An 8,721-nucleotide genomic window follows, 5' to 3' on the forward strand; every position below is an offset into this window, starting at 1 on the left:
GCGGCGCCCACTCGGGCACGCACCCCGGCGCCGCCGCCGCGCTCCCCCGCCCCGCGCCCGGTGTCATGAAAGCGACCCAAGTGACAAGCTCGGGGGGCGCGGGGGAGGGGGCCCACACGCATCCCGCCGCCTGCGCGCCGGCGAGAGCCCGACGCGGCCGCCTCGCCCCGGCTCCCTTCCGCACGGCCCCCCACACCCTTCCCCGTGTGCGCGCAAAGAAAAAAATACAAGTCTCTCCTCCCCCCATTTTTTCCTTTCTCTTTTCTCTCTCTTTTGTTCCTCTTTCACACTCGCACTCACTACTTCAGAGTGAGATGCCCGGAGACTCCCCCTCCAGCCCTTTCCGAGTCACTTGCCCACTTTTTTTCCCCGGGATTAAGTTTTCTCCTCTTTCCCAGAGGCGCAGAGAAGTGGGGGAGAAACCCCTTCTGTCCTTTCCCCTCCCCTGATCTGTTTCACAAGACGAGGGTGCGCTTCCTTCTCTCCGTAGGTCTCTTAACTTTCATCCTCACCCAGAAAAATCAATGAATGGCTTTGGCACGGGCAGATCTTCAGATTAATTAGAGATTAGATCCGATCAACCGCTTCTTACCCCCAAATTTTCTCTTTTTTTTTTTCTCCGTCTCACGAGTAGTCCTGACAAATGGTCCAGGGCTGCGGGCGCAGTGCGCATGTGCGCGTAGAGTCAGGGCTGGGGAGAGGGGAAACTGCGCTGGTGCCGGTGCCGCCGCCGCCGCCGCCGCTGCCGGGGAGGCTCGCGCCGGCTTCCCTGTGGCTGCCGCTGCCTTCGCCGCTGGGAAGCAGCAAGAACGCCGCTCGGCCAATGCAGCCCGCCCGCAGATACTGTTTCAGGTGCATCTTTTCAGTATCCTTGTCCGCGGCTCAGGGCTGGTTCCAGAACAGGCAAAACAAATATGAAAGACGGCTAAGGTTATAGATTTCTTTGTCTATTTTTCACTTTACTTTTTTTTAAAGGCAATTCTCAGAGCAGCTAATCCACCATGTCCTGTTCAATGTATGCATTCAGCCATTAAAGAGCGGGCCTTCGTCTTAGACAAGCACTTACCCAGAGGCTCCACGCGTGCTACAGGTCATGAAAAATGAGAAATAAAGTTTTCAGCTTTTACGTAGTGGAACCTGCCCCGCTTTTAGGATTGGAAGGATGCCTAATAAAGTGTGCGTGTAAAACTTGCGCGTTCTCTCCGTTTCTCGAGTGTGGGTCTTTATTGACAGCTGAAACGCGGTAGGCCTCTGTCGTGAAAGATGTTGGGATTCGTGCAGCAACTTAGAAATCAGTGCTGAAGTACCTAGCAGTAAGCAGGTCGAGGACTGCCCTTTTAATGTGTTCCGGCAAGATGGCTGAGCGGTCCTAAATCGCAAAACCTGTCTTTGTTAAGGCGTCAAAACGAGATCAAGAGTATTGTATTTCGGTATTGACAGCTTTCCGCTTATTGACTGCAGGCTTTCCTTTTGGGTAGCTCACCGTCCACTTTTTCTGCTAGACACAGGTTCTTACAAAATAATTCAAGTAACTGAAGTTGTGACAAAGATTTTAATGTCAATAACAGAGTTTGCTGTGCGGGGGGGGGGCGAAAAAAGTAGCAGGTATGGTTTCAGGAGTGGCGGAAGCCAGTGTTCGCTTTTGCAGGGGTGGCGAGGTGAGAGAAAGGCCTCACCCCTCAGAATGGACTATTTATTTTGCATCGAATAAAGGCTAACGGAGGCCCTTTACCAAAATTGCTGCCTGAGGCCTAGAATTTAAATATATCACAGATGGAAGTTCTGTATTAAAAATCCTCCTCCAAAATGTAAGTAATGTTATTCTTGATTGAATTTTTTCACTTAAGGAATGTTCCTTGAACCAATTTCAGAAAATAAACTGTTAAATTCTTTCCTTAGGACCATGAAATTACTCTAGAGAAGAAGGCCCTCCCGCCCCACTACTTCGGTTAGTACAGGGACCAAATTTTCCAAACCCAAAATCGGGACATATGGTTTGATATGTACTCCAGAACAAAGAAACAAACCCTATGAGGCTGAAATGAGCTTAAAAATATGCTTCATATGTTGGGAAGCCATTGGTTTAGGGGTGTGAAGTGGGGAAGGCTGGGTTCCTGAGAGCTATAGATCTCAGACCACCAGTTAACTATTGCTTTCACCTACCACATCCAACCTTTTTCAGCGCTGCTCCCAAACAGCCTAATTAACTGATCTGAATTTCAGCTTCTCTCCTTTTCTCCCTAGGCCTTGAATAATAAGCAGTGAAATGGCCAAAGGCAGACTACAGGAGGAGAAGGAAAGAAGGGCTATGAACTATGTACCAAACTAAGACCTTACCCCAAAGGCAACTACAATTCACTTTAGATTCTTCTTTTTAAAAATCCATTAGATTTATTCTCTCTAGATAATTTCTGGATGGTATGTCTATTTCACATATATTTTCAGACATGTTGGTTCAACAGCCTGTAAACTTGTATTAACGGCCTACCTTGTGCTCAGTGCTCTGCAAGGTGCTGGGGAATAACAGAAGGTAAAAACTAGGCCATGAAGAGTTCAGTCTGGCAAGAGAGAGACCTGGGTGTTGTATTACAGTATGGTAACTGTTGTATTTGGGGGTGCAGAGCAAGCACAATTGAGGAGCATCTGTGGCAATATGGAAAGGCTTTCCAGAAAAAGTCATAGCTAAGCTGATTCTTGAAGGACAAGCATCCAGGTGCCACCTTTCTTCTGGGAAGCTGATCCAATCAGAGAAAGCCTTAGTAGAGGTCAAGGGTTTGGAGAGCAAGGTTTGCCCAGGACCTGTCACTTACTGAGGTTTACTTACAAAAATAAGGATGAGTTGCGGCTCTCTACAGTATATTGTTCTTTGCCATAGATCATCAGTGAAACCTCAAAGATTTCACCTCAGTTGTCCCCAAAATGTGATTCAGAGTAGGAAATGTTTTGAAGGTACTCATGTTTAAAATTAATGACTAAAGGCTGCTACCAAATTTTTCTACAAAGAATCCTTTGGTGCCACCACCTGAGACAGAGGCAGAATGCAGCATTAGGAATCTACAGAACACTGTGTTATTCTTCATATAAACTGGTATTATTTACAGGACCTTTCTCCATCTGTTCCCTAAATAGTAATATACTAGAAGCTTCCTTGCTATTCCTTCACCCTTCCACCATGCAGTCACTGGTTAATTATTCAGGATGAATCCCTTCTTTCCAGCTTCAATTAATCTGTCATTCTCCACCACTTCCCACTCCCCATCCCACCCTGTCTACCCTATGACACCTCATCCCACCCTGTCTACCCTATGACACCTACGTACCAAATCCGTCCTTCAGGCCAGGTCTGTAATTTCCCTGATAGCCCAAACTAATGTATTAGCTCACTCCTTTACTTTTTTTTTTTTTTTTAAAGATTTTATTTTTTCCTTTTTCTCCCGAAAGCCCCCCGGTACATAGTTGTGTATTCTTCGTTGTGGGTTCTTCTAGTTGTGGCATGTGGGACGCTGCCTCAGCGTGGTCTGATGAGCAGTGCCATGTCTGCGCCCAGGATTCGAACTAACGAAACACTGGGCCGCCTGCAGCGGAGCGCGCGAACTTAACCACTCGGCCACGGGGCCAGCCCCTCACTCCTTTACTTTTCTTCGTATTTGTTTATTTACACCCAAACTTGTTCCTCCCAAAATGACTTCCGGTTACTCCATTCCTAAATATTCTGAAGCTAAAGTCATTTTACATGGAAAATGTTTTAAACAAATCACTGTACTCACTCTTCAGAGGCCTTTTGAGGCTTCTCATCACCTCCCAGATGAAGGCGATGAGAAAACCTCTCTCACTGTACTTCATCCTGTAGCCTCCAGTCTGTGTGAACTTCAGTTTAGAAACCTGAACTCCCTTTTCCTCACACTAAGCTTGTTCTGCATTGATAGGACACACTCCTCCTGTCCTGGAATGATTCAAGGACAGCCTCCTCCACTAGCCAGCCCCTCAGAAATTGAAAGTGCCCAGGAGTGAAGTCCAAGAGATTTGTGTTCTAATCCAGTTCTGCAACCACTCACTGGAAACCATTAGGCAGGTCACCTCACATTTCAGGGTTTCAATTCTCTCACTAGTTAGACAAAAAAACCCAGAAGAACTGATGCCTGAGGTCTCTTTAAAAGCCGTGTCTCTCCCCATCCTTCCCAGATAACACAAGCACTGTCACATTTTACATTTTAGGGCAAATAATTTGGAACCAAGAAAGGAATTTTAAGTAAAGAGTGAAAATCCACCCGTCTTCTAGGTATCAGTGTTATCAGTTTACAGCTCACTCAGCTCGTTTGGGCCTGATACTAATGAGATGAAGGTCAGGAGTTGCGTTCCCTAATGGCTAGTTAGTTTTGATCTATTTCATAGCCACAAACTGCTTCCCTAACCCCAGTCCGCCATGTTGCAACGTGTTCTATTGGTCACAAGTCTTGAGGATAAAATTGAATCTTTCCATAGAAATTTTCTAAATGAACAATACTTGAAATCATCCTTTTAATGTATTATCTTACTTTTAAGTATGAGTCAAGTTATTGATTTCTTTTAGCCTACATAATCGTGTGCTCCATGTTTTTCCAAGTATAAAAATGACATTAACATTGATTTGGCCAAGATTCTTATTATTGATATTTGTCAGAGCTGAGTTTGATTTTCTTATTAGTGTTCTAGATAATGCTGAAATGTTCATGTAGGTACTCTAATTTGAATCCTGGTTATCTCTCTTGTGATCTGCATGCATTCTTAGCACAGAGCTTGTGATAATGAAATGTAATTGAAATGCTAAGGGTGAAAGGAAAAGGGGATATTTCTCATCAGGTAAGGAAAAGACTACAATGTGTATCACATCTGAACATTGTAAGGAAATTAATACATAAGGAACTTCCGGATAGATGTGAGTATTTATTATTTTGCTTAGATGCAGAGGTAAAAATAGAACTATGACACACATATTCAAAAGAGTGGAGTAATATGGACCTGTAAACTGGCTTCTAAATTAAAACAAAAAAGACAATTTGTAATTTCCCATAACACACTTACTCATTTAAAGCCTAAATCCAGAAGCTTTATAACTAAACAATGTTAGAGGGGACAAGCCAGACTTTAGAACATGTCTGTAACAATAGCCCCTGATACCCTTAGAGCCTATTCTAGACTGTTCTTTCCATTTGACCTGGCTGCCTGGCCACAGTTGATTGCTCCAGAAGTGGGTCTTCAATCCAAGGACTGAATCGGTAGCAGAGGGGGGCCTATGAGTCAGCAGGGAGTGCTTCGCCATACGAATAAAAAGGATGAAATGACCCACCCATATTCTCACGCTTGGCCATAGGAACTGGAAATACTGGAGATAAAGTTGGTTGATAGGCATTACCAAAACTAAATGATTCACAGAGAGAAAAAGGTAAAGTGTGGGTTCATTGGCTTGTAGGCATTGGAAGCTATGCATAAGTAGAAACCATAAGGTAGAGCAAAGCAGAAGTTAGCTGGCCAGATAAAGATAAAAATACAGGTGCCAGAGCTGCTCTGGGCTCTACATGACCTCCGAGTCCCAAATAGTCTTGGAGAGGCCCGACCGCTCTGTGGTCAGCATGAAACCTACCTGTCTAGCTAGAATTTCTGCCTTCCGTAGTACCTCCATCACTCCCCATCCGTTATGGAAAATTGAGTTGGTTTTTGAATTGAGTAGATAAACAAAAGACCCCAAGCAACAGCAACGTGTATGAACTTGTTCTTTTCAGCCTTACAAAATTAAAGGGGGCCAAGTTAGAAGGTCAGCTAAGTCAGTCCGTGCCCATTCACTTTGTACTCATTCGTGGAACATGCAGCCCAGATGGCAGGATCGAATCCCAGCTGCGCCACTTGCTGACGTGGGTCTAGGGCGAGTTGCTGAACCTCTCTTACCTCGGTTTCTGTATCTCTAAAATGGGGGTGTTCACAGCACCTAGCTCACGGAATTGTTAGGAGATTTTAATGGATCAACGCACGGCTAATCCTTGGTGCATGCGTGGTTAGTCGTCAATAAATGTAAGCTTGTGAAACAGGCTGACTTTCGCCTGTTTTCCTCTCTGCAGTATTCCTAACACCCAGAATTGTACCTGCACACAGTTAAGTAAGCAATAAATATTTATCGAATGACTTAAGGAGAAATTATTCAGTGAATTATTATATCCGCTGTTTTACGCGCCCCTTTCTCAGCTGGTTACTAGGCCACAGGTGTCATGTCGTAGCCGTGTTCATGGGCAACATCTTCCTAAAAGTTCCTAAAAGCGTGTAAACAGAGAGTGTTAATGGAATTCATAGGCCCTGTTTCAAAGGAGCCTGCTGTTCAGAATATATTATCTTTATTTAGCATTTATATTACACTTTTACATTTTCAAAGCCCTTTTCAGTTTTTTAACTAAATATTTGTTATAACATTCCTACGTTATCTTTCATAAGGGAGGTAACTGAGGCTGGGTTCCAATCATTAATACCTATATCTGGAATTGAATTCGTCACATAAATACAGTAAGCGTAACTGTATATTAAAAAACAATCTGGAACATTACTTTGTTCATGTAGAATGCCGAATGGAATGTCAGTGTTCGAGAAGAAGACAATCTGTTACTTTAAATTATACTAGCTAAGCTTTTCACTTGGTTCTATTTCGGAAACTAGAATCAATGGAAAGGTTTTTAAACCAAGGTTTCTCAATGGATTTGAAGTCTTCAAAGATTAAAATGTTGAAATTCAGTATGAAAACATTGCACCATATCTCAGTAATTTCTCAATCTTTTTCTATGAAAACCTCTTTGAGAAAGTAGTTCTTTCCTCATGTCAGTATGTTGGGGGTTTCTATGTGTATGCCCTTAGAATTGGTAGACAGTGAAGAATGAAATGGGTAAAAATCAGTACACCATCAATGGAATCAGTTAAGAGTAATCTAGCTGAAGGGTCTATAAAAGGGCTAAGGAGATTTGGGAAATACCAAGTCCAGTCAGGTGTCTCTGTGGAGTTTCAGGAAGGCCTGAAAATGTATTGGACCAAAAAGAGATATTGAGAATTGGTCACTATTCCAGTGATTGGCTTCTCTACAGATTAAAACAGTCCTAACTCAGAGGAGCCCCCAATAAACCTGGATAATCTCTCCATTTAACTCTAGTTGATTCCCTCTTCTGTGGCAGCTGTTTATTCATCTCAAGGCCCAAGTCCACTCCAGGTTTCCCCTATCCTAGCGCGAGCTCCTTCAACTCGTCCTTTTCAACTTCCACATCTCTCTTTTCCTCTCCTGTCTCCAGGGGCAAATATCCCTGCTTCTCCAGGCTGTCCTCTAAATATGTGCTCTCGATCCCACCCTCTCTCTATTGCTCCATGAATTCTCATCGTTCTCCCGATATTTACAGTTCATTATCCTCCACTGTTTTTTTCACAGCCAAAAAACTTGCTCATATCTTCCCAGTCCTAAAAAAGAAAACCTTTCGTCAGTTCTACATTCCTTCAAAAACTGTCCCATAATTCCTCCTTTCCTTTGCTGCCAAACTTCTTGAACAAGTGCAGTCGTCCCTCAGTATCCTCGTGAGACTAGTTCCAGGACCCCTCGAATACCAAAATCTGCGGATGCTCAAGTCCCTTCTATAAAAAGGCATAGTATTTGCATATAACTTACACACATTCTCCCATATACTTTAAATCATCCTTAGATTAACATCTAATTCAGTGTAAACGCTATGTAAATAGTTGTCATACTGTGTTGCTTAGGGAACAATGACAAGAAAAAAAAAGTCTGTACATATTCAGTAGAACTGCAACCATCCTAGGCCTTTCTATCTGAGGTTGGTTGAATCCGAGGGTGCGGAACCCACTGATTTGGAGGGCCAACAGTAGTTTATGCTCATGTCCTCATTTCCCTACATCCTGGTCTTTCTTCAATCCGTGGACATCACTGAATGTGCTTTCTTCTCTGATGACTTCCTAGAAGTCAAATCATGGCCACAGTCCTCTTCCTATTTAAGATTCTAGAAGTATTTGACAGTGTTGATTAATCCCTTCTTTGAAACTCTCTTCTCATGCAACCTCTTTGTCAATTCACTGTTCTGGTGGTTCTCCTGTCCCTCCCACTCAGTCCCTCTTTCTCCTCCCACCTAATAAATATGAATACTTCTGGAATTAAGTTCTGACCTTCTCTTCCATCTTTACATTCTCTCCTGAGTGAACTCAAGTACTCACTCAGCATCATTTGAACTCATGTGTGTAAAGAACTCCTCAACTATATTTTTGTCCATGAGCATTCTGCAGAGTTTTAGACCTGCATTTCCGATTTCTTGAGAGATGAATCCATATGGATATTCTATGTGTTTGAAGACAATGGAATAGTGTGGTGATTTGGCAAAAAAACACTTGAACTTTGGAGTTAGACCTGGATTGGAGTCCCAGTTCCACCACTTACCTAGATATTAGTAACCTAATCTACCTAAAGTGAGTTTCCTCCCATGTACAATAATTCCTACTTCACTGGGCCGTAATCAAGGCTAAATGAGATAATGCGTGTAGGGTACCTAACATATAAGAGTTTAATAAACGGTAGCCGTTGTTTTTGCCTGCTTCTTCTTCCTTCTGCATTCTCCATCTCTGTTTAGAATGTCACCGTGCTCTCAGTCACTGATTTAACTACAACTTCATCTTCCTGCCACCACAGCCAGTTGGTGGACAGATCCTATTGAT

The 8,721-nt window shown here is 43.3% G+C and overlaps 1 protein-coding gene across 1 annotated transcript in view; it reads right to left on the reverse strand.

Moving 5' to 3' along the window:
• Positions 1 to 664, reverse strand: part of L3MBTL3 (L3MBTL histone methyl-lysine binding protein 3) — a 113,913-nt gene extending 113,249 nt beyond the window's left edge. The window contains exon 1 of the mRNA XM_046677578.1: positions 593 to 664. The gene's annotated coding sequence lies outside the window, so the exon portion shown is untranslated. The remainder of the gene's footprint in view (positions 1 to 592) is intronic.
• Positions 665 to 8,721: the final 8,057 nt, after the last annotated feature.

Source organism: Equus quagga, chromosome 11, assembly GCF_021613505.1.
Source record: "Equus quagga isolate Etosha38 chromosome 11, UCLA_HA_Equagga_1.0, whole genome shotgun sequence".
Taxonomy (NCBI): Eukaryota; Metazoa; Chordata; class Mammalia; order Perissodactyla; family Equidae; genus Equus; species Equus quagga.